Source organism: Phasianus colchicus, unplaced genomic scaffold (assembly GCF_987193195.1).
Source record: "Phasianus colchicus unplaced genomic scaffold, bPhaCol1.hap1.1 HAP1_SCAFFOLD_57, whole genome shotgun sequence".
NCBI lineage: Eukaryota > Metazoa > Chordata > Aves > Galliformes > Phasianidae > Phasianus > Phasianus colchicus.
This window is the reverse complement of record NW_028325234.1, coordinates 82,501-89,219: the sequence shown is the minus strand read 5'-3', so window position 1 is coordinate 89,219 and position 6,719 is coordinate 82,501.

The window sequence follows — 6,719 nt, the reverse complement described above, 5'->3', positions numbered from 1 at the left end:
GGGCGGCTGCGCCGCGCCAGGCAGCCGCGCGGAGCCGGGTAGACGTGGCCGCCGATGCCGGAACGGCGCCGCAGCGACCCCAGGCCGGCTACGCCGCGCCATGCAGCCTCGCGGAGCCGGGTTAGACTCGTCCGCCGATGCCGGGACTGCGCCGCAGCGACCCCAGGACGGCTGCAGTCGCGCAATGAAGCTTCGCGGAGCCGGGTAGACGTGGCCGCCGCTGCCGGGACGGCTCCGTAGCGACCTCTGGCCCGCTGCGGGAGACCAGGCAACCGCGCGGAGCCGGGTAGACGTGGCCGCCGCAGCCGGGACGGCGCCGCAGCGACCCCTGGGCGGCTGCGCCGCGCCAGGCAGCCGCGCGGAGCCGGGTAGACGTGGCCGCCTCTGCCGGGCCGGCGCCGCAGCGACCCCAGGCCGGCCACGCCTCGCCATGCAGCCTCGCGGAGCCGGGTAGACGTGGCCGCCGCTGCCGGGCCGGCGCCGCAGCGACCCCAGGCCGGTTGAGCCGCGCCAGGCAGCCGCGCGGAGCCGGGTAGACTCGTCCGCCGATGCCGGGCCGGCGCCGCAGCGACCCCAGGCCGTCTGCGGGAGACCAGGCAACCGCGCGGAGCCGGGTAGACGTGGCCGCAGCTCCCGGAACGGCGCCGCAGCGACCCCAGGCCGGTTGAGCCGCGCCATGCAGCTTCGCGGAGCCGGGTAGACGTGGCCGCCGCCGCCGGGCCGGCGCCGCAGCGACCCCAGGCCGGTTGAGCCGCGCCAGGCAGCCGCGCGGAGCCGGGTAGACGTGGCCGCCGCTGCCGGGCCGGCGCCGCAGCGACCCCAGGCCGGTTGAGCCGCGCCATGCAGCCTCGCGGAGCCGGGTAGACGTGGCCGCCGATGCCGGAACGGCGCCGCAGCGACCCCAGGCCGGCTACGCCGCGCCATGCAGCTTCGCGGAGCCGGGTAGACGTGGCCGCGGCTGCCGGGCCGCCGCCGCAGCGACCCCAGGCCGGTTGAGCCGCGCCATGCAGCCGCGCGGAGCCGGGTAGACTTGTCCGCCGATGCCGGAACTGCGCCCCAGCGACCCCAGGACGGCTGCAGTCGCGAAATGCAGCTTCGCGGAGCCGGGTAGACGTGGCCGCCGCTGCCGGGACGGCTCCGCAGCGACGCCGGGCCCGCTGCGCCGCACAAGGAAGCCGCGCGGAGTCGGGCTGACGTGGCCGCGGCTGCTGGGCCGGCGCCGCAGCGACCCCAGGCCGTCTGCGGGAGGCCAGGCAGCCTCCCGGAGCCGGGTAGACGTGGCCGCCGCTGCCGGGACGGCTCCGTAGCGACCTCTGGCCCGCTGCGGGAGACCAGGCAACCGCGCGGAGCCGGGTAGACGTGGCCGCCGCAGCCGGGACGGCGCCGCAGCGACCCCTGGGCGGCTGCGCCGCGCCAGGCAGCCGCGCGGAGCCGGGTAGACGTGGCCGCCTCTGCCGGGCCGGCGCCGCAGCGACCCCAGGCCGGCCACGCCTCGCCATGCAGCCTCGCGGAGCCGGGTAGACGTGGCCACCGCTGCCGGCCCGGCGCCTCAGCGACCCCTGGGCGGCCGCGCCGGGCCAGGCAGCCGCGCGGAGCCGGCTAGACGTGGCCGCCGCAGCCGGGCCGGCGCCGCAGCGACCCCTGGGCGGCTGCGCCGCGCCAGGCAGCCGCGCGGAGCCGGGTAGACGTGGCCGCCGATGCCGGAACGGCGCCGCAGCGACCCCAGGCCGGCCACGCCTCGCCATGCAGCCTCGCGGAGCCGGGTAGACGTGGCCGCCGCTGCCGGGACGGCGCCGCAGCGACCCCTGGGCGGCTGCAGCCGCGCCATGCAGCCTCGCGGAGCCGGGTAGACGTGGCCGCCGCTGCAGGAACGGCGCCGCAGCGACCCCAGGCCGGCTACGCCTCGCCATGCAGCCTCGCGGAGCCGGGTAGACGTGGCCGCCGCGGCCGGGCCGGCTCCGCAGCGACCTCTGGCCCGCTGCGGGAGACCAGGCAACCGCGCGGAGCCGGGCTGACGTGGCCGCCGCTGCCTGGCCGGCGCCGCAGCGACCTCCGGCCGTCCGTTTTTGCCGACCTCTCCTTGCCGCTGCGGACCGGCGGAGCCGCGCCGAGCCGTATAGACCGCGCGCAGTCCGGCCGCCGCCGCGGCAGCGACCGGGTTGTTCGGCGCTCGCCTGGGCCTTGCCGTCTTTCCGTCGTACCCGAGCCGCCGCCGCCGCCGCCGCCGCCTCCGCCTCGGTTCGACCGAGTCGGTCGCTCCCGGGCCGGCCCGTTCCTGGCGTACTCGGGCTCCGCGTGTCGGCGGCTGGCGCGGCCGGCCGCCCCCGCTCTGAGGGGCGTCCGGCCGCGTTCGGCGCGGTTCGGTGCGGGGTCCGCATTGCGGCCGCCGCGGCTCGGGGTCCGGCGGAGGCCCCTTCTCGTTCGTCTCGCGTGCGTTTGTTTGTCTGTCCGTTCGTTTGTTTATTTTACCGGCGCGTGTTTGCGTGCGCGTTCGCTCGTTTGACACTTTTCGTTTGATTCCCTTTTCGCTCGGTGGCCCGGTAGCTCTTCGCGCCGGGTGTTCGGAGTCGGGTATTTCTAACCCGATCCGCCCGCGGCTTGCGGGGTGGGGGTGGTGATGGTGTGTGTTTGTGTTTTGGGCGGGGAGGGCGCTTTTCCCGCTCGCCGCTATGTCCCCCGCTTCCTCCCCCCACTCCCCACCCCCGCCCCCCCCGCCCCACTCCCCCTCTGCGGAAGCGCGCAGGCGCCGGCGGGTCCCCGCCCGCGCGTAGCGGGGCGGGCGGGAAACGTCCGGCGGGCTCGCGACGGGATCGGCCGCTCGTGTCAGCGCGGGGAGGAAAAGAAATGGCGGGAAGACGGCGGCAGAGGTAGGCCGGCGGGGAACGGCCTCGTCCGTCCCGGGGGTGGGTGTGTGCGTTCGTCTGGGATTCGTTCCTTCGACTCATCCGGACGCCGGGCTCGCCCTGAGCCCCTCTCCCGGGCGGCGGGCGTGCCCGTTCCCTCACCCACCCACCCCGGCCCGGCCACCCCCCCCCCCCCCCCTTTCCCCCCAGAGAAAAAAAAGAAAAAATAGAAAGAAACGGAAAGAAAGCGCGTGGCGGGCTGGGGGTGGGTCCTCGGCCGGTTTCGGGGGGGGGGGGGGGGGGGGGGCGGGAGTTTGCGGGGACCGGTCGAAGCCATCGGGCCTGGCCCGCCGGAGGGAAGCGAGAGAGAAAAATTAAAAAAAAAAAAAAAAAGGAGGGTGGCGGGGGGGGGGGGGGGGGGAACCGAGGAGGGGGAGGGGGAGGAGGAGGGCGGAGTGGGAGGTGGTGGTGGTGGTGGGTAGGGGGGTGTGGGGGGGTGCGGGTGAGGTAGGGAGCTTAAAAAAGTAAAAAATGAAATTAAAAAGAAAAAAAAAAAAGGAGGCGGGAACGGCGAACAAACCCGGTCCGATCGGGCAGGGTGGGAGTCGGGTGGGTGGAGGGGGACGGGCACGGGCAGCGGCAAAAGAAAGGAAAGGCGGGAAGAAGAAATAACGGAAAACCCAAATCCCGCAGCTCTCTCGGCCAACGTCCCCCAAGAAGAAGGAAGGAAGGAACGGACGACCACCGAGCAAACGAGCGCTCGCACGGACGTCGGATGGACGTCTTCGAGAAGAAAGTAAGAGGGGCCGGGGGGCCGGGGGAGGGGACTAGGGTGGGAAAGAAAAGAGAGAAAGAAAGAAAGAGGTGGGGGGGGGGGGGGGGGAGGGGGGGGGCGGGAGAAAGAGAGAAAGAGAGAGAGAAAGAAGAATACGTCTACAGGTGCTGCAGAAAAGCGGGCCAGTCGGGCGGGGCACGTCCGGGAGAGGGCGGGTTAGGGCTAGGGTTAGGGTAGGCGGGCGAGGTTAGGGTAAGGGTCAGGTTTAGGCTTTGCGCGCTGGGAAGTTCAGGTGGCCGGCCGCGAGATCTACCCGTAAGCCCGTCGCGACCCCCTTCTTCCCAACGGAAGGGCGCGCCGGGCCGGGCCGGGCCTACTCAAACGCACGCGCGCGGGAGCGGGCGAGCGAGCAAGCGAGCAAGCAAGCAAATGGACGGGGAGACAGGCAGACGGATGGGTAGATAGATAAATATATGAATTAAGCCAATAACTAAAGAAAGAAACGGAAAAAAGTTCAAAAAAAATCAGAAAAACATACAAAAATTAAGAAGCTTCTGAAAAATCGAAAACAGAAAAGCAGGAACACGGAGGGGGAAAAAAAGAAAAGAAAAGAAAAAGAAAAAGAAAAGAAAAAGAAAGAAAGAAAGAAAGAAAGAAAGAAAGAAAGAAAGAAAGAAAGAAAGAAAGAAAGAAAGAAAGAAAAAGGAGGGGGGGGGGGGGGGGCTCAGGCGGGCAGCCGCCAGCACGCACGCAAGCGAAAAGGTACGTAGGAAAATATTTTAATGGAATGAATAAATAAGGAGGAAAATTAAAAAAGAAAAAAAAAAAGAACTAAAAAAAAAGTTAGAAAAAGAGAAGCTGAAACGTTTGAAGCTAAACAAGACAACATAAAAACACAGGAAAAAATTAAATTAAAATTAAAAAAAAAAAAATCACGCACGCACGGGCGAGCGAGCGAGTGAGCGAGCGAGCAAGCCAAGCAATAAATAAACAAACAAATGGAAAAATATTGGGGGGGAATCGGAGAAACATCATATATAAATGGAAAAGTTTTAAAAAAGCTGAAAACGGCAGAAGTCTAAACGGAAAGAACCATAGGTAAAGAAAAATCACGTTGAGGCGAGTCCGGGCGGTGGGGGCCGAGGGGTGTTGGGTGGGGGGGGGGGGGGGGACGACGACGGGGCACGGGACGGACGTTAAGAGGAGGGGGGGGGGGGGGGGGGGAATGCAGCGGCGGCTGTGGCGGCATACCGCCACCCCGTCACGACCGCCCGCGCCTCGGCGTGGGCCCGCCATCCCGAGCCGGGCCTACAAATAGGAAAACAAAAGATAAAATGAAATGAAAAGATCAGAACAACGAGGAAAGTCAAGGAACATTTAAAAAGGAAAAAAAAAAAACGAAATTAAAAATCGCATCTGCCTGGGAGAGGGAGGGTCAGGGGTCAAGGCTGGGGCCGGGGGCGGGGGGAGGGGGGGGGGTGCGTGTGCAGGGCGGGCGGGGGCAAGGAAGGCCTCAGGCGCCGGCCGCCGGCTCTACCCGCATCCCCGTCGCGACCTCCCGCGCCTCGCGAGGGCCTGCCGGGCCGGGCCGGGCCGGGCCTACGCACGCACGCGAGAGAGAGAGAGAGAGAGAGAGAGAGCCGACAAATCAATAAACAGAGAAATAAACAACTAGACAGAGGTTCAAAAAGCATTGGGAAAACGTACGCCCGCAAGCGAGGAAGCAAACAAACGAGCGAGCGAGCGAGCAAGCAGACAGGTACGTAGAAAAATATTTTTGATATTTTGAACGATGAGATGGGAAAGCTAAAAGAAATAAACATAAAAAAAGATTTCAAAAAATAGAAAAACAGAAGCTGAAACGTTCGAAGTTAAACGAGACGGAACAGAAGATAGAAAAGAAAGAAAGAAAACATAAAAACAAAGGAAAAAAATAAAAATGAAAAACGCAGCAAAAAAAAAGTAAAAATCACGCGCGCACGCTCGCTCGCACGCACGCACGTACGCACACGCGAGCCCACCAATAAATAAAGAAATGGAAAAATTAAAAAAAAATAAAAATAAAAATAAAAAAACTGGAAAACCATACGTAAATGGAGAAGTTTGTAAAAAGCTGAACAAAGCAAAAAAAAAAAGGTAGGTAAAGATAAATCGTGCGAGGCGAGTCCGGGGCGGGGGGTGGGGGGGGGAGAGGGGGAGGGGGGGGAGGGGGGGCGAGGGGGTACGAGGGTTAAGCTCGGGGTGGGGCGCAGGGGCTGGGGGGGTGGGGCGGGAGGAGGAGGAGGAGGAGGAGGAGGAGGAGGAGGGGGAGGCGGCTGTGCCGGCATACCGCGACCCCCTCACGAGCACCCGCGCCTCGGCGTGGGCCCGCCATCCCAAGCCGGGCCTACGCACGCACGCACGCAAGCAGGCAGGCAGGCAGGCAGGCAGGCAGGCAGGCACTTAGAAAAGTATTTTATATATTTCAATGAATGATTGAATGGGAAAATTAAAAAAAAAAGAAAAAAAAATTAGAAGAAAAAACGAGAACTAAAACGTCAAAAGAGAAAAAAAAGAAAAAAGAAAAAAAAAGCGATGAAAACCTAAAAACGTAGGAAAGGAACAGAAATTAAAAATAAGCGAAAATCACTCTGCCAGGGGAATCCGGGAGAGGTCAGGGGAGGGTCAGGGGTCAAGGCTGGCGGGGGGTGCTCTTGGGGGGGGGGGGGGGTGGGGCGCGTAAGGAAGAGGAAGGCCTACGCGCGCACGCAAGCGAGCAAAGGAGTCAACGAGCAGGTCAGTAAGTAACTGAATAGGAAAACGGGGGGGGGCGGGGGGGGGGGAGGGGAGGAAAAACAATTAGTAAAAGAGATCACGCGAGCGAGGCGAGTCCGGGTGGCGGGGCGTGCGGGCTAGGGTTGAGCGGGAGGCGCAGGAGGAAGGCTCTCGGTTAAAGAAATCAATCCCTAAGTAAGTAAATACGTAAACGAACAAACAAACAAAACACCGGAAACGCCAAAAAAAAAAAAAATAATCGTGTATTCCAATTTTAAAAAGGAAAAAAAAAAAAAAAAAAAAAAAGAGAAGGTGGAAACCTTTGAGCCGGAGGCGGAGGGGTCGGA